Here is a 24,158-nt window from a genome sequence, read left to right as displayed (position 1 = left end):
CACAAAATATCAATAATAGGAAAATCTGCTTTATCACTTTATTTTTAAAAAGCCGTTAGCAGACTCTGCAGCCATTAATCACTGCTCACATATGGCATAGCTGTCACCTTTATGAATCATGTTTTATCTTGAAAATATTATCTTTTATTACCTTTCCTTTTGCACATGCCTTAGGAGTTGTGAAATAAGAAAATAGGAAAAGCTCTGAGATTCCCAGTGCCAGGATCAACATTTAAAAATAAAGCAAGCAGAAAAGTGTGTTACAGTTTTAAATTATGTCCAATTCTGTGAAGCCAAGTATTAGCATCTTCATTTCTAAGATTGCAGAAAGGGTGTCCTCTCTTACTGAAAGGAACTTCTACTGTAAGACTTTGCCTTGATTGAACATGAAATCTTCTAAGCCCTAGGTAGTGAGTAGCAGAAATACTCAGAGAGCTGCTGTTTTAGATGAAGGACTTAAATAAATACTTGATTCAAAGTAATAGGCATGGCATTGCATCAGTCTATAATACATCTGAAAAATAAGTTTGATGAATAAAGGTAAATATACATTCAATGGGACATATGAAGATACACATATAAAGGAATAAGGAAAGTTTGTGATCAGATGCATATGACTTGTCCACTTATTTTAAAAAACGAACGATAGAGGCAACCAATATAAGATGTCCAGGAAAATGTGCTTTAATGCCCTCATTTGACATAACGATGCACTTTACTGAACTGCAACATTAGCCACGCTTCAGCAGATCAAAAAGCATCCCTCTGCCTCCAGTCCTAAGACTAAGGCCTTCAGAAGTTCTAAGAACTAGGAGCTCTCAGAAACAAAATGTCTAGAAAGGAACAAATTCTGCTTCTCAAGCAGGACAGGCAGTCTGTCCCTGCAACATGCCTTCTAGCCATGGAGCTTAAAGGTATAAGAGTCAGAACGCGGTACAAACTGCATCATGCCACTCGGCCCCGTCCTGGTCCTGTCCTTTCTACCCTTCTCTTCCCAAAGGGGAGAGGGTGGTCTGGATCCTGCACATAGAAGCCAAGAGTTAGTGAGCAGGCCTCCCCTTCCTTAGTCCTGGGCTGCTCACATCCTGCTTGGCCTTAGCCTTCCGACCTGCCAGTCAGTCACTTACCAGGATGTGAGGAGGCAGGGCTGCTCAGCTGAACCCCAGCACTCTGCGGGCTGGAATTCCTGAAAGGAAAACCTGGGTGCAGCCTGGGATGCAAATGCAGAGGCTGAGGCTCTGCTTACATCTCAGCAGAGGCATTGTGTCACCCTCCCAAATGAATGAATAAATGATAACCCCATGTCAAATCTGTGGAGATGAGGAGATGGAAATCCTGGCTATCTCCTCAGGAAAGGTGACCATGGGAACTCCAGGTCCTAAAGGGAGGTACAGCACAAGCTTTGAATCAGTAGTCGGCTACCAAATCACACCACAGAGAACGAGTCTTCCTTCACAATGGCACAGCTCATCTTTCTCCCTGGGTGGAAGACAGTAATGCCATCACCTCTCCTTCCCTCAGTCCCCCACCACATCATCCATCTACTGCTCACCACCCCCTGGACTGTGATTTGGGACCTCAGGCACATCCAGCCTTGGTGTGTCCAAGATCACATCACGAACAACAAACGTCCCACAAAGCAACTCAGAACAGGCATTAAGCATAATTTAGATGCTCTCAACTCTTAACGCTCCTTGTTTCTCTCCAAGTAAGACACTCAATACATAGTAGCAGTGGATAGTCATGCTTTCTGACCCTGCCTAATTAACTCCAGCTGATGCTAAATGAATATGAATGATGGGAACTCAAGAGACTTGGCAGACTGGGGTACAAGGTATGAACGTTCAGTCGTGCATGAAGGATTCTCAGAGATCACACCAGATACTTTGATTTTATACATGGGGGAATGTAACCCAGGCCATAAATCACTCATCTAGAAATACACAATGATTCATCCCACAAGCACCTACTATGTACAAGATCCTCACAAGGCATAGCAACAAAATTCTATCATTTATGGCTCAGAGTCCATATATCAGAATAATATTCCCTTGGATTTTTCTGAAATCTATGTATGTTTCCTATCAGGAGATGGCCAAAGAGAAATATGTCCCCAAGTGTAGGAGGTGGCAAACTTCTTCCACAAAGAGCAAGACAGCAGACTTTGAGGGCCACAGCTACCCATCCTGCCATTGTCATGAGAGAACAGCATAGGTGACAACAGGTGTGACTGGGTTCCAACTAAGCTTAATTTACAAAAAATATGCATGCTGGATTTGGCTGATCCCTGCCTTAGTGGATCTCAATTTGACACTGATTTTTTCTTTTTTTTTTTTCATTACGCGGGCCTCTCACTGTTGTGGCCTCTCCCGTTGCGGAGCACAGGCTCCGGACGCGCAGGCTTAGCGGCCATGGTTCACGGGCCCAGCCGCTCCCGCTCCGCGGCATGTGGGATCCTCCCGGACCGGGGCACGAACCCGTGTCTCCTGCATCGGCAGGCGGACTCTCAACCACTGCACCACCAGGGAAGCCCGACACTGACCTTTTTGACCTGCAGATCTCAAGCTGGCCTTAATCATGTCTTATTTCACCTCAAACCTCCCTAAATGTTAAAATACATACCTATAAAAGGAAAATCACAGAACAAGATGCTTAGAGAGTAAACTTATATAAGCACTCATAAAACACAGGGAAGGAATGGGAATCTTAAACAGAACATTTCCTGCCCAACCAAGCAAAGAGGGACAGGGTTTCCACCTAAGTAACCACATTGTACCTCCCTAATTGAATGCTGTCTTTTCTCCCCAGCTTAGGGAAGACGATGTCCCCATGACGTCAGGCAGATTCCCATCATCCCATCCCTGTGGAAAATAACTCCCATCCCTTTCTTCCAGAGGCAAGTCTAAGCTGGGCTAAAGCTGAGGTTGACTGTTGGCAAGGCAGACACAGGGCAGACACGAAGGGTCAGTGAGCAGGTCTGGTCTTCCCCGAGCCCCAACCCTGGGCAGGGAGGGTGGGTGAGGAGCAGGGGCCTAGCTACCTTCCATGTTTGTGCCTGCTTTATTTTTATTTTTTTATATTTTTTTTGGCCGCATGTCTTGCAGGATCTTAGCTCCCCAACCAGGGATCGAACCCGCGCCCTCAGCAGTGAAAGCACGGAGTCCTAACCACTGGCCTGCCAGGCAATTCCCTGTGCCTGCTTTAGAAAAACAGGTTCTTGAAAGCAGCCGTAGCAATCTGCAAAACCAACAGGGTTCATCACTGAGAGTTGCTCATATGAGCCCATGGAATCAGAAAATGAGAATTATGGGCAAGAAGCTCACGACATACAAATAGCACAAGAAACTTGGCTAAAAGGATTCCCAGGAGATGGCCCCTCAGGGCATGTATCACAGTTTCCCGTTTGATGTGATGGTGAAAAGGAGATTCAACTTGCCCATATAATTCCTTATGCCTTAGACCTTCATACAAGTGCTTATTTCCAGGAAAAAACATTTCCTCTAAAATGTTACAATCACCTGGCAAAATGTGCCCTGTGCAGAGATGCTGTGTGAAGGACTCCGTGCTGCCTCAGGTCAACCAACAGAGATGCTTGGTGTCAAAATTCAGCTTTTAAGGAAGATGACAAATGATCATCTCTCATTACACATTTCTGATTTGTTTGTTTTGGCTAAGGGATATGCATATGTGAATGAAACATCTGAATAAACATTTTCAAAGTTTCCCCATGGAGATCATCTCAGTGCTTTGTGACCACCTAGAGGGGTGGGATAAGGAGTGTGGGAGGGAGACGCAAGAGGGAGGGGATATGGGGATATAAGTATATGTATAGTTGATTCACTTTGTTATAGAGCAGAAACTAACACAACACTGTAAAGCAATTATATTCCAATAAAGATGTTAAAAAAAAAAGTTTCCATGAACCAGTGACCCAGATGTTTGGTGTCAAGAAGACCACACAGTCAGATGACTGGAGGCTTCTCTCTTTCCTGCTTCTCATCCAAGGGTCTGCTACATCTAAATAACTGCTCAAACCTTGCTGCAGCACACACACACCCTCCCCAGTTCGCTGATCTCTATAAAAATAAAAGGAGATCTGATCTATTGATCATCCACTGAGAATCACATTGAGTTATGGCAACTCTCATTTGGTGACTTTACGCAGTAAAACTTAACAAGGCCATAAAGCGTTCAGAGTCAGCCACAGCGTCCATGTCTGAACAACCACGGACCATTACACACCAGGAAAGTATCTACTAGGCTGTCTCATGCTCACTAGGTAATGAATACAAATGATAGGAAAGGGCAGTATTTCGGTCGTTAGCCCATGATTAAGCATGATTCAGCTGCCAACATTACATAAAAACCGCGTGACTTGAGTCCTGTCATCCATCTACTTCTCTTACTGTTAACGAGACAGCAAGAGGGATCCCTCGGCTTCCCTAGCCATGGCGTGTTCTTTGAGGAACCCTGAAGACAATGCACATCACTAACTTTTGTGAACTGTATCTTTTCTAATGCCTTCGGCTGGGATAGAGACCCTTCAGTGAATAATAAACTTACCACATCTTAGTTTGTTCTGCAATTGGCCGTTTAATTGGCTTTTCCTTATCATAAACACACACATACACACACACACACACACACAAACACACACACACACATATTTAAAAGGGCGATTTCAAAGCAGGTCAGCCTTCTCTTTAGGAAGCCATCAGCACTAGAAATATAGGCTGAGGCTCAACAGAGGCCCTCATGTTTAAAAAAAAAAATAGTTTAGGAGAAGTTTCTCATCTTTGATGGCTTACAGAAGTCATTAAAACAAGTCAGGGGGGCTTCCCTGGTGGTGCAGTGGTTAAGAATCTGCCTGCCAATGCAGGGGACACAGGTTCGAGCCCTGGTCTGGGAAGATCCCATATGCCGTGGAGCAATCAAGCCCGTGTGCCACAACTACTGAGCCTGTGCTCTAAAGCTCGCATGCTACAACTACTGAGCCTATGTGCCACAACAACTGAGCCCACATGCCACAAATACTGAGCCCACGTGCCGCAACTACTGAAGCCCGTGCGCCTAGAGCCTGTGCTCTGCAAGAGAGAAGCCACCGCAATGAGAAGCCCAAGTACCGCAACTAAGAGTAGACCACGCTCGCCGCAACTAGAGAAAGCCCACTTGCAGCAACGAAGACCCAACACAGCCAAAAATAAAATAAATAATTAATTAATTAATTTAAAAAACCCACAAGTCAGGCTTCAGAACCTAAGAAAGATGGCATTATTTGCAGCCTGGTTTAGTGCAGCGGTTCTCAAACTGTGAACCACTTTGTTTTATTTTCTAATACAGTAAATGTTGATAGATTTAACCCAAATAAACAAAAAATCTTTGAGGTCTTTAATAATTTTTGAGAGTGTAAAGACACCCTGAGACCAAAAATCTAAGAACCTCTGCTTTAGTGGAAGGACGGTACATTTTGGAGTAAACTGGGTTTTAAATTTGTTTTGTCCCCTTTGTCTCCCACTAGCTGTGTAACCTTAGCCCAGTTACTTAACCTCTCTGGTCTTCTATTTTCTATGGATCACACTAATCGCCCTTATAATTATCTGCTCAAGCACGTTTCCCTGATTATGTCTGTGGTGTTGGTTCCACATCTCCAGAACCTAGCACAGCACATGGCATGATACACAGCAGGGTCTCCATAAATAATTATGAATTGATTGGTGGGGCAGTTGTGAGGATTAAATAGGATAATACGTGTAAAGTGCTGCTGAGGTACCTGGCACACGGCAATTGTCACAGGTGCTCAGTAAATGTCAGGTCCCTTTCCTCACCACCAATGCTGTTCTCAGTCATATCCCACAGCAGAGAAAATGCAGTTTGTCTAAATAAAGTGAGTATCTAAGGCATTGGTTCTCAAAGTGTGGTTCCCAAACCAGCAGCAACAACATCACCTGGGAAACTGTCAGAGATACAAATTATTTGACTCTAACACTAGACCCACTGAATCAGAAACTCTGGTTGTGAGGCCCATTGATCTGTGTTGTAACAAAAGACCTCCAGGAGATTTCTGATTCATGCTCCAGTGTGAGAACCATGGCTTTAAAATATGAATGGGGGTCTCCCTGAAAAAAAGAATATTTTGTGCTAGTAGCATTTTGGACTTTGACAGTAGAATGTACCCAATATGCTGTCTATTGCTGGCTACCCAGAATCTTTTTCGGACAAAGATAGGAGATATATAAATACAATAAATGTCTGTTGCTCCACTTGCAGAGCAGAGTGATTGATTTTGTATTCTGGCTGTGTATCTGGGGGCCAGTGCTAAACATACTTTGCATCTGAAATAAATCTGGAATCAGCAGGAACAGAGGAAATTTTATCTTGGAGAAACCCCAGCATAACCCTTGAGTCATCTTTGCAACTAGGCATAAAATTTGTGGGTGGGAACAGGGGAGAGGGGGAAGGACGGTAAATGATTTATTGCTAGTCTTTATCATACCTTCATAAACACACCCCTTCTAGTTTTCACAACTCCCTTGCAACACAGCAAACTACTATCATTAGGGTAATTACTCCTAAGCACTAACCTTTGAGGGATGCCACCAGCCAACAACAGTGACAACCTGAGGACTTTCCATGTGCCCACAATACGATGGGCACTTAGGGTGCATGTATATTCTGAGGCTCACAGCCATCCCCGGCTTTGGATGTAATCTCAAGTTACTCTCATTTTACATCTGTGGAAATTGAGCTTCAAGAGATTAAGCAGAGCTGGAATTCAGACCCAGGAATGCCTGACTCAAAATGTATGCCTCTCACTAATAATTCTACCTAACCACACACAACACAAAGCATGGCCTTACAATTATAATGGAGCACATTGTAGGTAAGGGCTACGATTCAAAGTTAATGCACAGAGTAAAACTCACACATAGTCAAAATGATCTTTGAAAAAACTCCCATAAATTGTTCGCCAAGTGCAATACATATTACATACATATACAATATCGAACAGTAATATATCTGTACAACATCACACATTAATTTAGATTATATGATAGAAAGCAAACCATCCAAATGTAATATGAGTATTTTTAACAAGTGATCGAGGGTGCAGAGTTGATTTTGAGGAAGTTAAATGTACACTGTAGTCACCCACAAACCTGACTCAGATGCAGGATGTAAGATAAGGGGACGGGTACACACACAGGGGATAGAGGGAGCACCCTATGTACCAGAAAGTTCTAATCACTCTGGGGTTACAGCAAGCAGCATATGATACAGCCACTACCCGGCAAAACTTGTGATCAACTGGGGAATCAGGAACACCCATGCACACCAATGTTACACAGCAGGAGCTAAAGCACAGTCAGCCAGGAGGGTGTGAAAACGGAGGATCTGAGCCTTCTTGAGAGAAGCAGACATGGAAGGATGAAATGAGAAACAAAGACCATATGAAACATGGATTTGAAAAAAACTCCCAGGCTGAACCCTCCTACACTGTTGGTGGGAATGTAAATTGGTGCAGCCACTATGGAGAGCACTAAGGCGGTTCCTTAAAAAACTAAAAATAGAGTTGACATATGATCCAGCGATCCCACTCCTGGGTATATATCCAGAGAAAACTCTAATTTGAAAAGATACATGCACACCCAATGTTCATAGCAGCAATATTCACAATAGTTAAGACATGGAAACAACCTAAATATCCATTGACAGATGAATGGATAAAGAAGATGTGAAAAAGATGGAAAGAGTGCCATTTGCAGCAACATGAATGGACCTAGGGATTATCATATGAAGTGAAGTAAGACAAAGAAAGACAAATATCATATGATATCACTTATACGTGGAATCTGAAATACGATACAAGTGAACTTATCTATGAGACAGAAACAGACTCACAAACATAGAGAACAGACTTGTGGTTGCCAAGGGGGAGGGGGTGTGGAGGGATAGATTGAGAGTTTGGGATTAGCAGATGGAAACGATTATATATAGGATGGATAGACAACAAGGTCCTACTGTATAGCACAGGGTAATATATTCAATATTCTATGATAAACCATAATGAAAAAGAATATAAAAAAAAATTCCGTGGTCTTGAAACTGGGGTGGGGGCACCCTAGGTTTGAGCCCTCTTCCTATCCAGTTGCCAGTACTTTGGCATGCTCAATTATTTATAAAGTGGAACTAATAGTATCTAACCCATAAAATATGTATTTGTAGTGATTTCATGTGTTTACATTTCTATAGTGGAATAATCTTTTCTGCAGGATGTGTATTATCTGAAATAAATTAAACCACCTATTTAAAAAGTATTACACCCCCTTTAACATCTTCTCTAGGAAGAATGAAGAGCAGAAGTGGAAGAGTGAGAAAGACCAACACTTAATACAGGTCCTCTGCTGTCTTATACAGTTGTTGTTGTTTTTTTCAACATCTTTATTGGAGTATAATTGCTTTACAATGGTGTGTTAGTTTCTGCTTTAAACAAAACGAAACAGCTATACATACACATATATCCCCATATCTCCTCCCTCTTGCGTCTCCCTCCCACCCTCCCCATCCCATCCCTCTAGGTGGTCACAAAGCACCAAGCTGATCTCCTTGTGCTATGTGGCTGCTTCCCACTAGCAATCTATTTTAAATTTGGTAGTGTATATATGTAGATGCCACTCTCTCACTTCGTCCCAGCTTACCCTTCCTCCTCCCCATGTCCTCAAGTCCATTCTCTACATCTGCGTCTTTATTCCTGTCCTGCCCCTAGGTTGTTCAGAACTTTTTTTTCTTTTTTTCTTAAATTCCATATATAGGTGTTAGCATATGGTATTTGTTTTTCTCTTTCTGACCTACTTCACTCTCTATGACAGATTCTAGGTCCATCCACCTCACTACAAATAATTCAATTTCATTTCTATTTATAGCTGAGTAATATTCCATTGTATATATGTGCCACATCTCCTTTATCCATTCATCTACATATATCCCCATATCTCCTCCCTCTTGCGTCTCCCTCCCACCCTCCCCATCCCATCCCTCTAGGTGGTCACAAAGCACCAAGCTGATCTCCTTGTGCTATGTGGCTGCTTCCCACTAGCAATCTATTTTAAATTTGGTAGTGTATATATGTAGATGCCACTCTCTCACTTCGTCCCAGCTTACCCTTCCTCCTCCCCATGTCCTCAAGTCCATTCTCTACATCTGCGTCTTTATTCCTGTCCTGCCCCTAGGTTGTTCAGAACTTTTTTTTCTTTTTTTCTTAAATTCCATATATAGGTGTTAGCATATGGTATTTGTTTTTCTCTTTCTGACCTACTTCACTCTCTATGACAGATTCTAGGTCCATCCACCTCACTACAAATAATTCAATTTCATTTCTATTTATAGCTGAGTAATATTCCATTGTATATATGTGCCACATCTCCTTTATCCATTCATCTGTCGATGGACACTTAGGTTGCTTCCATGTCCTAGCTATTGTAAATAGCGCTGCAATGAACATTGTGGTACATGACTCTTTTTGAATTATGGTTTTCTCCAGGTATATGCCGATCAGTGGGGTTGCAGGGTGGTATGGTAGTTCTATTTTTAGTTTTTTAAGAAACCTCCATACTGTTCTCCATAGTGGGTGTATCAATTTACATTCCCACCAACAGTGCAAGAGGGTTCCCTTTTCTCCACACCCATTCCAGCATCTATTGTTTGTAGATTTTTTGATGATGGCCATTCTGACTGGTGTGAGGTGATACATCATTGTAGATTTGTTTTGCATTTCTCTAATGATTAGTGATGTTGAGCATTCTTTCATGTGTTGGTTGGCTACCTGTATATCTTTTTTGGAGAAGTGTCTCTTTAGTTCTTCAGCCCATTTTGGGGCTGGGTTGTTTTTTTGATATTGAGCTGCTTATAAATTTTGGAGATTAATCCTTTGTCAGTTGCTTCATTTGCAAATATTTTATCCCATTCTGAGGGTTGTCTTTTCATCTTGTTTATGTTTTCCTTTGCTGTGCAAACTTTTAAGTTTCCTTAAATCCCATTTGTTTATTTTTGTTTTTATTTCCATTTCCCTAGGAAGTGGGTCAAAAAGGATCTTGCTATGATTTATGTCACAGAGTGTTCTGTCTATGTTTTCCTCTAAGAGTTTTATAGTGCCTGGCCTTACATTTAGGTCTTTAATCCATTTTGAGTTTATTTTTGTGTATGGTGTTAGGGAGTGTTCTAATTTCATTCTTTTACATGGAGCTGTCCAGTTTTCCCAGAACCACTTATTGAACAGTCTGTCTTTTCTCCATTGTATATTCTTGCCTCGTTTATCAAAAATAAGGTGACCATAGGTGCATGGGTTTATCTCTGGGCTTTCTATCCTGTTCCATTGATCTATATTTTTGTTTTTGTACCAGTACCATACTTTCTTAATTACTGTAGCTTTGTAGTATAGTCTGAAGTCTGGGAGGCTGATTCCTCCAGTGCAGTTTTTCTTTCTCAAGATTGCTTGGCTATATGGGGTCCTTAGTGTTTCAATAAAAATTATTTGTTCTAGTTCTGTGAAAAATGCCAGTGGTAGTTTGATAGGGATTGCATTGAATCTGTAGATTGCTTTGAGCAATATAGTCATTTTCACAATGTTGATTCTTCCAATCCAAGAACATGGTATATCTCTCCATCTGTTTGCATCATCTTCAATTTCTTTCATCAGTGTCTTATAGTTTTCTGCATACAGGTCTTTTGTCTACTTAGGTAGTTTATTTCTAGGTATTTTATTCCTTTTGTTGCAGTGGTAAATGGGAGTGTTTCCTTAATTTCTCTTTCAGATTTTTCATAATTAGTGTATAAGAATGCAAGAGATTTCTGTGCATTAAATTTTTATCCTGCTACTTTACCAAGTTCATTGATTAGCTCTAGTAGCTTTCTGGTAGCATCTTTAGGATTCTCTATGCATAGTATCATATCATCTGCAAACAGTGACAGCTTTACTTCTTCTTTTCCAGTTTCTATTCCTTTTATTTTTTCTTCTTCTCTGATTGCTGTGGCTAAAGCTTCCAAAACTATGTTGAATAACAGTGGTGAGATTGGGCAAACTTGTCTTCCTCCTGATTGTAGAGGAAATGATTTCAGTTTTTCACCATTGAGAATGATGTTGGCTGTGGGTTTGTCATATATGGCCTTTATTATGTTGAGGTAAGTTTCCTCTATGCCTACTTTCTGGAGGATTTTTATCAAAAATCTGTGTTGAATTTTGTTGAAAGCTTTTTCTGCATCTATTCATCTACTGAGATGATTATATGGTTTTTCTCCTTCAATTTGTTAATATGGTTTCTCACATTAATTGATTTGCATATATTGAAGAATCCTTGCATTCCTGGGATAAACCCCACTTGATCATGGTGTATGTACCTTTTAATGTGCTGTTGGATTCTGTTTGCTAGTATTTTGTGGAGGATTTTTGCATCTATGTTCATCAGTGATATTGGCCTGTAGTTTACTTTCTTTGTGACGTCTTTGTCTGGTTTTGGTAGCAGGGTGGCCTCATAGAATGAGTTTGGGAGTGTTCCTCCCTCTGCTATTTTGGAAGAATTTGAGAAGGATAGATGTTAGCTCTTCTCTAAATGTTTGATAGAATTCAGTTGTGAAGCCATCTGGTCCTGGGCTTTTGTTTGTTGGATAATTTTTACTCACAATTTCATTTTCAGTGCTTGTGATTGATCTGTGTATATTTTGTATTTCTTCTTGGTTCAGTCTTGGAAGTTGTGCTTTTCTAAGAATGTGTCCATTTCTTCCAGGTTGTCCATTTTATTGGCATAGATTTGCTTGTAGTAATGTCGGCTTTTGTTTGTTGGAAGTTTTTTTTTTTTTTTTTTTTTTTTTTTTTGCAGTACACAGGCCTCTCACTGTTGTGGCCTCTCCCGTTGCAGAGCACAGGCTCCGGACACGCAGGCTCAGCAGCCATGGCTCACAGGCCTAGCCGCTCCGCAGCATGTGGGATCTTCCCGGACCGGGGCGCGAACCAATATCGCCTGCATTGGCAGGTGGACTCTCAACCACTGCGCCACCAGGGAAGCCCCTGTTGGAAGATTTTAATCACAGTTTCAATTTCAGTGCTTACGATTGGTCTGCTTATATTTTCTATTTCTTCTTTGTTTAGTCTCAGAAGGTTGTGTTTTTCTAAGAATTTGTCCATTTCTTCCAGGTTGTCCATTTTATTGGCATAGATTTCTTTCCTTCTGCTAACTTTAGGGTTTTTTTGTTCTTCTTTCTCTAACGGTTTTAAGTGTAAGGTTAGGTTGTTGATTTGAGATGTTTCTTGTTTCTTGAGGTAGGATTGCATTGCTATAAACTTTCCTCTTAGAACTGCTTTTGCTGCATCCCATGGGATTTAGGGTGTCATGTTTTCATTGCCATTTGTTTCTAGGTATTTTTTATTTACGCTGTGATTTCTTCAGTGATCTCTCGGTTATTTAGTAGTGTATTGTTTAGCCTCCATGTGTTTGTACTTTTTATAGATTTTTTTCCTGTAATTGATATCTAGTCTCAGAGCATTGTGCTCGGAAAAGATGCTTGATATGATTTCAATTTTCTTAAATTTACCAAGGCTAGATTTGTGACCCAAGGTAGGATCTATCCTAGAGAATGTTCCATGAGCACTTGAGAAGATAGTGTATTCTGTTGTTTCTGGCTGGAATGTCCTATAAATATCACTTAAGTCTATCTTGTTTAATGTATCATTTAAAGCTTGTGTTTCCTTATTTATTTTCATTTTGGATGATCTGTCCATTGGTGAAAGTGAGGTGTTAAAGTCCCCTACTATTATTGTGTTACTGTCAATTTCCCCTTTTATGGCTGTTAGTATTTGCCTTATGTATTGAGGTGCTCCTATGTTGGGTGCATAAATATTTACAATTGTTACATCTTCTTCATGGATCGAACCCTTGATCATTATATAGTGTCCTTCTTTGTCTCTTGTTATAGTTTTTACTTTAAAGTCTATTTTGTCTGATATGAGAATTGCTACTCCAGCTTTCTTCTGATTTCCATTTGCATGGAATATCTTTTTCCATCCCCTCACTTTCAGTCTGTTATGTGTTCCTAGGTCTGAAGTGGGTCTCTTGTAGACAGCATATATATGGGGCTTATTTTTGTATCCATTCAGGCAGTCTATGTCTTTTGGTTGGAGCATTTAATCCATTTACATTCAAGGTAGTTATTGATATGTATGTTCCCATTACCATTTTCTTAATTTTGGGGCATTTGTTATTGTAGGTGTTTTCCTTCTCTTATGTTTCCTGCCTAGAGAAGTTCCTTTAGCATTTGTTGTAAAGCTGGTTTGGTGGTGCTGAATTCTTTTGGCTTTTGCTTGTCTGTAAAGATTTTAATTTCTCCGTTGAATCTGAATGAGATCCTTGCTGGGTAGAGAAATCTTGGTTGTAGGTTTTTCCCTTTAAATATTTAAACCACTTTAAATATAACCTGCTACTCCCTTCTGGCTTGCAGAGTTTCTGCTGAAAGAACAGATGTTAACCTTATGGGGATTCCCTTGTATGTTATTTGCTGTCTTGCCCTTGCTGCTTTTAATATTTTTCTTTGTATTTAAATTTTGATAGCTTGATTAATATGTGTCTTGGTGTGTTTCTCCGTCAATTTATCCTGTATGGGACTCTCTGCACTTCCCGGACTTGATTGACTATTTCCTTTCCCTTATTAAGGAAGTTTTCCACTATAGTTTTCAACTATAATCTCTTCAAATATTTTCTCAGTCTCTTTCTTTTACTCTTCTTCTTCTGGGACCCCTATAATTTGAATATTGCTGCATTTGATGTTGCCCCAGAGGTCTCTGAGACTGTCCTCAATTCTTTACATTTTTTTCTTTATTCTGCTCTGCAGTAGTTATTTCTACTATTTTATCTTCCATATCACTTATCCGTTCTTCTGCCTCAGTTATTCTGCTATTGATTCCTTCTAGAGAATTTTTAACTACATTTATTCTGTTGTTCATCATTGTTTGTTTACTCTTTAGTTCTTCTAGGTCCTTGTTAAGTGTTTCTTGTATTTTCTCCATTCTATTTCCAAGATTTTGGATTATGTTTACTATCATTACTCTGAATTGTTTTTCAGGTAGACTGCCTATTTCCTCTTCATTTGTTTGGTCTGGTGGGTTTTTGCCTTGCTCCAACACCTGCTGTGTGTCTCTCTGTCTTCTCAGTTTGCTTAATTTACTGTTTTTGGGGTCTCCTTTTTGCAGGCTGCAGGTTCGTAGTACCAGTTGTTTTTGGTGTCTGCCCACAGGCTAAGGTTGTGAAGGCTTCCTGGTGGAGGAGACTGGTGCCTGTGTTCTGGTGGATGAGGCTGGATCTGGTCTTTCTGGTGGGCAGGACCGTGTCCAGTGTTGTGTTTTGGGGTGTCTTTGAACTCAGTATGATTTTAGGCAGCCTCTCTGGTAATGGGTGGGGTTGTGTTCCTGTCTTGCTAGTTGTTTGGCATAGGGTGTCCAGCACGCCAGCTTGCTGGTCATTGAGTGGAGCTGGGTCTTTACGTTGAGATGGAGATCTTTGGGAGAGCTTTCCCTGTTTGATATTACATGAGGCTGGGAGGTCTCTGGTGGACCAATGTCCTGAACTCGGCTCTCCCACCTCAGAGGCACAGGCCTGACACCCAGCCAGAGCACCAAAACCCTGTCAGCCACACAGCTCAGAGGTAAAGGGAGGAAAAAAAGAAAGAAAGAATAAAATAAAATTATTAAAATAAAAAATAATTATTAAAAATAAAAAATAATTTAAAAGTAATAAAAAAGAAAGAAAGAAAAAAGAGAGCAACCAAACCAATAAAACAAATCCACCAATGATAACAAGCGCTAAAAACTATACTAAAAACAAACAAAAAAAAAGGACAGACTGAACTGTAGGACAAATGATGAAAGCAAAGCTATACAGACAAAATCACACAAAGAAGCATACACATACACACTCACAAAAAGTGAAAAAGGAAAATATATATATATATCTATATATATTTTAAAAAGGAAGAGAGTAATCAAATCAATAAACAAATCCACCAATGATAATAAACTCTAAATACTAAACTAAGATAAACAAAGAACCAGAAACAAATTAAATGCAGAAAGCACACCCCAAGTCTACAGTTGCTCCCAAAGTCCACCACCTCAATTTTGCCATGATTCATTGTCTGTTCAGGTATTCCACAGATGCAGGGTACATCAAGTTGATTGCGGAGATTTAATCCACTGCTCCTGAGGTTGCTGGGGAAAATTTCCCTTTCTCTTCTTTGTTTGCACAGCTCCTAGGGTTCAGCTTTGGATTTGGCCTTGCCTCTGCGTGTAGGTCACCTGAGGGCATCTCTTCTTTGTTCAGACAGGATGGGGTTAAAGAAGCAGCTGATTAGGGGGCTCTGGCTCACTCAGGCAGGGGGTACGGAGGGGTACGGTATGCAAGGCGAGTCTTCAGCAGCAGTAGTCAGCGTGATGTTGCAACAGCTTGAGGCATGCCATGTGTTCTCCCGGGGAAGTTGTCCCTGGATCACGGGACCCTGGCAGTGGTGGGCTGCATAGGCTCCTTGGAGGGGATAGTGACCTGTGCTTAACAACAGGCTTCTTGGTGGCTGCAGCAGCTGCCTTAGCGTTTCATGCCCGTCTCTGGTGTCTGCGCTGATAGCCACAGCTCACACCCATCTCTGGAGCTCGTTTAGGCAGTGCTCTGAATCCCTTCTCCTTCTGCACCCCAAAACAATGGTCTCTTGCCTCTTAGGCAGTTCCAGACTTTTTCCCAGGCTCCCTCCCGGTTAGCTGTGGTGCACTAGCCCCTTTCAGGGGCTAGTTCATGCAGCCAACCCAGTCCTCTCCCTGGGATCTGACCTCCAAAGCCAGAGCCCCAGCTCACAGCCCCCACCCACCCCAGTGGGTGGGCAGACAAGCTTCTAGGGCTGGTGAGTGCTGGTCGGCACTGATCCTCTGTGCAGGAATCTCTCCACTTTGCCCTCCGCACCCCTGTTGCTGCGCTCTCCTCCATGGCTCTCAAGCTTCCCTCCCATCCACCCCCCATCTCCGCTAGTGAAGGGGCTTCCAAGTGTGTAGCAACTTTTCCTCCGTCATAGCTCCCTCCCAGAGGTGCAGGTCCTGTCCCTATTCTTTTGTCTCAGTTTTTTCTTTGTTCTGTTGCCCTACCCAGGTACGTGGGGAGTTTCTTGCCTTTTGGGAAGTCTGAGGTCTTCTACCAGCGTTCAGTAGGTGTTCTGTAGGAGTTGTTCCACATGTAGATATATTTCTCATGTATTTGTGGGGAGGAAGGTGATCTCCACGTCTTACTCCTCCATAATCTTGAAGGTCTCCGCCTTATACAGTTTTATCCCCATTTTTCCAAAACGAGGAAATAAAACTCAGAGAGTTTCAGTAATTTTCCCAAAGCCAAACAGCTATTGAGTGGCAGAACCAGGATGTAAACCTAGTCTGTTTACCTTCAAAGGCTAAGCCCTTATCATAACAAAACTCAATAAATACTTACCTTTATCAAATTATATTGCAGCCTAGTGGTTTACTGGCACAATCCTGAATAAGAGTGAGAAAGAAAGAAATAGCATTGTTCATGGAGTCAACCAGAATTTCTGGAGCAGCTGCCAGATGCCTGGCCCTGTTTGGGGTTCAGCAGTGAACAAGACAGGAAGAGTCCTGCTCTTGTAAAGCACGTACTGGGGAGTGGAGATGGGTGCAGCTTGGGTGAGGGATTTCAGCTTGCTGGCCCTCTGTTTCCTCATCTGGAAAATGGGAAGGGGTGTTCCTAATTTTATGGGATTGTTCAGCCCTCACATTCTCTGATTCCATAGGAAGTATTTGTTTTCCTGTCTCTTTAAAATTCAATCAGGCCATAAGCTGTGATAAATGTTGTTAGCCCCTCCCCAAATCAACTGTTTCCACCCTTTTCCTCTGTTCAGGCCTTTCCCCCAACATGATTCACAATCAATCAAGTCACAGAACCTAAGGCGGTACCCAGCAGAAGAATTACAACACTGGCTTCTCAGGAGCTCTGCGGTCTACCTGGCCAGGTAAACTTAACTCACCTGGCCCAGGGTGGCCATCTCAGGCACAAACCTCCTTGTTTTTCCACTTTGTCTTTAAGTTACTTGTTGAAATAACTGCACAAATATAACAAAGACATCAAATTAGGCATCCTCTGTCCCCAGTGCCTACTAATAAATTAAGCACTTTTCTGCCACTTCAATGATAAAGATAAAGCATTTCTTTTAACCATTCTGCTGCCCTTATTATTTTTCATTTTTGTTGATATTTGTAGTTACTACATCTTTCAATATTTTAAAAACAGACTCTTGATTTAGGTTCTTCCAGACCCAACCTTTAGAGGTAGGGTTTTGTTGTTATACTTCTATTATGTTTCCTTTAAAAATCATTTTCCTGTTAAAATGGAATTAAGTCAACTATATAGGCATTTATCTTATGATACTGATGAAATTAACACATAGAGGGCAGTAGTACAAGTTGACTGGACTTGAGAACCTCTAATAGCACAGTTAAATATACATATAAACCAAAGTACATGCTGAGTGAGACCCCTCCCCTTTTTCCTCCCTCCATAGACCCACTTCCTTGAAATACTGGGAGATGAAAAAACATGAGTGTAAAGAACCTGAGAGACCATTTCCCAGGGTCTCTGAGACAAAGCCAGTATCTCAGTATCTCTTAGCCCACATGGTTTGTTCATCTCTCTCTCATATTCTCCATCTGCCCCTCAAGCTGCAACTTTGAAACATGGGAACCCCACACTGATTGATCCCAGTGCCCAACTCAGCTTTGGGCATAAAGGCTGTATCAGGGATTGTTCAACAAATGGATACGTAAGGCCCTCCTGCTGAGGGGAGGGGCGTGGGGTCAGGAGGAAGAGGCTCCAATGGGAAGGGAAGAAGGAAGTTTAGGTAGAGCTCTTGAGAGAAAGGGCACAGGGATGAGCACAGCCTGCCCACCGAAGTACCACTTTTACACTCCCCCCATTCACCACCACAAGCCTCGTCTTCCAGAGGCCAACACTCACACAGGCCTGCACCTTTCAAACTGCAAGCCCAAGATCCAAGCCAGGTATTTCTGGGTCCAGAGTCCCGCCTCCGGAGAAACAAAGGGCTGTGAGACTGCAGACAGCATGTCAGGTGTCCAGCCACGGGGCCACCCGACCAGGTTGGAAGTGCCCCATCCGATGCTGAAGGCGGATCTCTGTCCCCTCTCTGAAGCAAGGCAATCTGAGTCAGAGGCGCTCGGTAACCAACCCCTCCTCTCTGGGCATCTCCTTGGAGTTCTGCCAACCCCATCTCCAAGCCTGGCGGTCTGGCCTGGGAGCTGCACGAGGGCTCCGCTGGTGCTCTGGCGCCCTCTAGCGGCCGTCCGCTCTAACGCCAACTCTCAGCCCTTCCTGCCTCCCGACCCAGTTGGGGGAGGCGGGGAGGGGCCGCACTTGCCTTGGGCACCCGCCAGCCTGATTTCGTTCCTCCTTTAAGTGCCCTACAGAGGTTTAGGATCTCCTGCATAAGGAACGTCTTTTAGTCAATACACCTTAAACCTAATAAGGTTGCTTCTAGAATTAACCTGAAATACTGTATTTCTCTCCTGATGTTTCCAAGGAGAAGCAGTTCTAGTTTTCAAAGTCAGAAGAAAGTTATCTATATGATACTCTGAGCCAGAGATGGAAAGGAAACATTTTAGAAAGTTTGTGCTTTTTGAATGGACCTTTAAGACAGAATAAAGGAATTCCCCTGTGGATTCCTTAACTGGATACACATAAAATCTGTTTACTTTATTGACTCAATTGTGACATTTAAAATAGAAAGCTAGGACTGTGCATGACTTCTTCACAAAACATGCACATTAACAGGGATGGCTGCAGACAATGACTTTGTACAAATTTAATCACATCTATCGGGTAAATACTGCACTGGCTCCAAGAGAGCAAAATAATAAGACTCAAGCCTGCTCCTCCCAGTGAAGGTGGGAGCCACCCTCCCCACCATCATCCCCAACTCAGTCAAGATCATCAGTGCCCATGGTGTCACCACAGTAATTATCTCCAGGGAACCTGAGTTTCTTAGTGAGAGGAATAATCAAGAGGGCTGTGGTTCTGAGCGTCTAAGAGTCAAAGTGATAAAATTGTTGTTCACAGTTTAGAGATGAGCCCACCACAGGCCAGCTTAGATGGGTTCCCCCACACCTAGGAGTGCACCAAAATCATAGGACAAGGATAAACCTTCCCAAATAAGTCATCCTTATCACCTTCCACTTTCTAAGACTTGCCTTCAGGCCTTCAATGTTTACTGAGTTAAAAGCTAGTGGTTCTCAAGATGCTTTCCCAAGAATACAGCAGCCAAAGAAAGGACTTCCCAGCATTTGCTAACTTAGGGAAAACATATACTAATGTCATATATATTGAATATTTAGTAGTTCATAGACTAAACAGAAAGCTCCCACATAAATGAGATTTCTAGTACAGAAAAGACTGAAAGTATACGTAGGCATTACTATGTTTTTACTCTGCAGTCACAAGTTTTAGCAGACTGGCTGAATTTAATGCTGATTGAGGTTCTACTCTATACTGTCCATTTCAAATAGCGTAGAAAATACAGCATATCTTGCCTGACTCATTGATTGAGCTTGATTTTGGACTTATCACCAACCTCCACAAGAACACCTCACTCAAAGAAAGGATGTGTCACTCCAACCCCCTTAATTTTAATAACATGCTTCCCTCAAAAGAAAAACCATTCTAGAATTTTTAGGACATCCTAAAACTAATTAAAGTTCTGTAATCTGTCATTACCATCTACATTCAATCAAGAGAAAGGCAAAGTTAAAGGGAACTTTATTATCATATGCTGGCAGGTCAGTTCTAATGCACTATAGGATGGTCTTGAACCATTTGACATTTTATTTTAAGTGCATTTAAAATTTTCTGGCTTGATATTTTGTGATTCCAGTGTACTAGCTCCTGTTGCCAAGGAAATACGACTTTCAGTTACTGCAGGGATCCAAAGGGGCTTCTGTTTGTTTTTTTTAATATTAACATGACCAAAAAAAGTAAATATAGAGAACAAATTCAGCCCTTCTTCTTCAAAATGCATGAAATACAGATCCTCTGGTCACATCTCTGATGAAAAAAATACAAAGATTCATGAAGTGACTTTCCCAACTGGTATAGAGACTTTTTCCCAATTAGTGGGTCTGGTACCATCAGAGTCCTCTTCCTTCTTTGTTCTGGGTTGAGACCCCTCTGACAGTGGGGGACATTGATTATACACAATACTAACTACTCATCTCCAACATGTTTACCTCCATGGAAAAATCCTTTCTTTACGTGAATAAAGGTGGCCATAAAGGTCCAGGCCTTTATTATATTTCACAAAATTTGTAAAGAGAAGACAGATAAATGCATGGTACAAACCATATAAATACATTCAGCTGGGTTCCAAAAGATTTAAATGCAGATGAGAATAAATATTCCACCATTAACCCATTTTTTCCCTCTGTGATTATTCCTTCTGGTTAGTATAATCTAAAGGTTTTCAGTCATGATGGTGGACTCAAATCATCTGATGATGGGAAGAATCAAAGCCTCTATTTTTTAGAATAGTACATAAAACTTTTCTGGAAACAGATAACATCTTTGCTTCCTACTAACTGAAATGCAGTATTTTAAAATCAGAAGTCCACGTGCAGATCAAGATACCCTGTAGTACAAGGCACTTTTTAATCAAAACCTCCAAAAGCAGGGTCTCCTTAAGACAAACCATGGATTCAAGCAAAATGCCATGCTACTACCAGAGACCTGAAGATAAACAGAAATCTTTTAAGTACAATTAAAAAAACAACTCACAAATCTCAGAGCAACTATTTTTAAAGAAATATTCAGAAGCTGTAGCAAAGTGCTTGTCTCATGCTGGGAAGGTCACTGCTCCCAATAAATTATGCTGGGATGAGCACTCACAGGAATGGTATAGGTTTGATGTCCATGAGCATTTTCACACGGTAACACATTAGGAGACCTTTGGTTCTATAATAGGCAAGCTCTTCTCACTGAACCATTAAAAACAGCCCAGGATTCAACAGCCACTCCTACTATGGAGGGATACTTCCTTTTATGTAACACTCAGGGGAAATCACCTGGTTTTGATGTGGTTTGAGTTTGATCCTGTGAAACCATCAGAACTTCCCACCAGAGATAAATGAGAAGATTGTGGCCTTTATTAGTATGCAGGATTAACACAGGTGTCCTGTGTTGGCTGTACTCGCCAACCCTCCTTCTATTTTTATCCACCTCCCTACATGTGAGTACTTTTGACCTACTCTGAGCTCAGACCCCTGATCTATTAGAGTGACTTTGTCAGTCTTTCTTTAAAAATGGACTGACAATAAAATGAATTTAACCTAGAAGCAGGAGCTCAGTAAGGGAAATGAAAACATCAGAAGTTATCTAATCACAGCCACAGCCATCCAGAGCTCTGTCTTATCTGCTGGGTAATAAAAATGGGACCTTCCTAAACTTGAAGGGCATCAAATGAAGTAAGTGAAGTTGTTGGTTGTCTCTGGCTTTTGGGGGGATTGCTATGCAGCTTAACCAGTGTATACTACTACAAAACATTGGCATGGATTTGAAACACCTGTATACTAGGAAAGTTTTGGGGGGGAGGGGGGAGTGCGTTTTGACATAAAGCAAAAAATAAAACACAAACATCTTTGAGAACAGGGATTGTTAAGAGGGCAGTAGAAGGAAGGAATGGGGAGAAAAGAATATCTCCTCTGAAGTGAAAGCAGCTTTTCCAAAAGAGTAGCGTTCAGCATCAGTTTAAGGAGAGCACTTTTAAATACTTGGACAGCTCAAAACTGCTGTTTAGGGAACCTAAAACCAAGTGAGCCAAGAACCACCACAGCAGTGCTTTAAAAATCCTGGCAAAGCAGCCAGAGGATGAAGAGTTGGTTTTTGCATAGTTTTGAACACAGGAGTAAAGAAACAGAGGCAGCTCCTCCCAAAGGCACTGAAATCCTATGGCATCAGTGGGTCAGTTGCAGGTGGCAGGGGGTGGGGATGGAGGGTGTTTCTCTCTCAAAATCTCCCTGCCCCACCCCACTACTCCGTTCACCCTTCCTCCCTCCACCTCCGGAACCCCAGGGGCAGCACTTCTTAAGCTCGAGCCCCCAGGGACCATCTCTGCAGCCAGGATTCTTCCCAGAGTCTGGCAAGTTCTGGGACTGTAAGCCAGGATTGCAAGGCCGCCGGAGGCGCGGTGGGACCTGCAGTGGGGAGCAGGGGGGACCGGAGCCTTAAAGCCCACCCACGTCCTTCAAGGCGAAGTATAAACGGATCTTCCTAACAGTACCTCTCAGGGGTCAGCGTGCTCCCCACACGACGATGGTCAATACTCACTTGACGCCGCAAGGACCACGTCCTAACTGTCCCCCTCAATTCCACCCGAAGGGTCCTTGGGCATCTGCGATAGCGCGGTCCTGACCACTTTAGTCGGCTGTGGCCAGCGCTTCAGGGGTCCCTCCACTCCCCTCCCCGTCCCCTCTCCCTGGTACTTTATCTAATAGAGGAAGGAGCGCAGAGGGACTTGGCTGAATCAAAGAACCTGCGAGCCTGTGGATGAGTTTTAAGCTAGAGAGCCCGAGATGCAGCTAAATAGTATTGGAAGCTATGCGGGGGGAGGGGAGGTTAGGAAGCTGAGAGGTTGAGCCTCACCGCGGCGGTCCAGCCCCGGGACCCCGCACAGCCCCCACTCCCTCCTCGCTTCCCCGCCGTCAGGAAGAGGGATGCTGCGACCCCAGCCGGGACTCTGCGCTTCCCCCTCCCCATTCAGCTCAGGACTGGCAGGTCGGCCCCCTCTCGACCCCCGCCAGGCCGAGCTAGCCGGGCGGAGGGCAGGGGCGAGAGGAGGGACCAAAGTTCCCCTGGACTAAGACGCTGCGCGCAGCTCTTCCTAAACAGCAGCGCCGGGTCGGAGCGAGCCCCTGCACCTCAAAAGTTGGTCTTCGGCCGCAGCCCGGGTACGCGGTGCAGGGTCCGGACCAACTTACCTGGCGCGAGGACCCGAGGGCGGACTGGGCTTCGGCCGTTGGGGTCCAACCAGAGCGCAGCGGCGGTGCGGCCGTGGGCGGGGCCGCGGTCGGCCTAGGGGGTCGTGCCGCCCTCCGCTCGGGCTCCGGGGCAGCTCAGCGACCGTGGAGGGAAGAGACGCCGAGCGGGGAGTGAGGGCTGCGCGGGGACCCGGACTCCATGCGGGGTGGCGAGGGCGGGGCCGCTCGTCCCTCAGTCACTCGGGGAAAGAAGTGGGGGCGCCGGAGAGAGGGGCGGAGCGGGAGGGAGGAAACGGGGCGCGACCGGGCAGCTGGGGACCGCGGCTCCGCCGAGAGCCTCCACCTTCTGACGAAACCCGCGCGCCCCGCCGCCCGCGCGCTGCCGGCTCTGAGGCCTGGGCGCGAGCGCCCCCTGGGGGCCCTGGCGGAGGAGGCGGCGGGGAGCGGAGCGCGCCGCCCCGCCCCGCCGGGAGGGGGTCCTGGACAGGGGTGAGTCCCGGATGCGGGGTCCCGCTGGCGGCGGCCGCAGCCCAGGCTCCCCGCCCGGCACGGTCGCTCACCCCGGGCTCCTGGGGATACGTCACCTGGGGACCTCCTCTTCAGAGGAAAGCGAGAATATCTGGAAAGGGGTGGGAGTGATGCTACTTTTTGCACACATTCCAGGAAACTTATTGGATCTATGCTCAACTGCCACCACAAACGGTGACAAGATTGCTCATGTCTGCATCCTCTGTGTCTACAAAAGAGCCTGACATAAGGAGCCTGGTAATTATTTTTTAGTAAATAAGTGCATGAATAAATGAATGGACATTGTGGCTTTTTTCATCCTATAATGTCTTCCCGAATACATCCACTTCACAAATAAGATGAAGAAATAAGATAAATGCTTGGGGAGCACCAATGTTTAAAATTAAATACAAACACACTGTCTTATGTAAGGAGTAACCACGGCCCCATGTTATGAAGCACTTTAGAAAGGAAGTGTGGTTTTACTCTTCGAAACTTATTAAAAGTCGAATTCAAACAAATGAGCACTGTAGGTGTATACTGTGAATTGCTCCTGATTGTTTCTGCAACAGTAGATAAACTAGAC

The 24,158-nt window shown here is 43.4% G+C and overlaps 1 protein-coding gene across 2 annotated transcripts in view; it reads right to left on the bottom strand.

Annotated features, from left to right (window-relative positions):
• CPNE4 (copine 4) overlaps window positions 1–23,366 on the bottom strand; it is a 613,382-nt gene extending 590,016 nt beyond the window's left edge. For both annotated transcript variants that reach the window (XM_024115179.3, XM_055089937.1), the window contains exon 1: window positions 23,066–23,366. The gene's annotated coding sequence lies outside the window, so the exon portion shown is untranslated. The remainder of the gene's footprint in view (window positions 1–23,065) is intronic.
• Window positions 23,367–24,158: the final 792 nt, after the last annotated feature.

The sequence above is a fragment of the Physeter macrocephalus genome, chromosome 1 (genome assembly GCF_002837175.3).
Source record: "Physeter macrocephalus isolate SW-GA chromosome 1, ASM283717v5, whole genome shotgun sequence".
In the NCBI taxonomy this organism is placed as follows: Eukaryota; Metazoa; Chordata; class Mammalia; order Artiodactyla; family Physeteridae; genus Physeter; species Physeter macrocephalus.
Note: the sequence above shows the minus strand (reverse complement) of the source record. Positions and strands in the feature narration are given on the sequence as shown.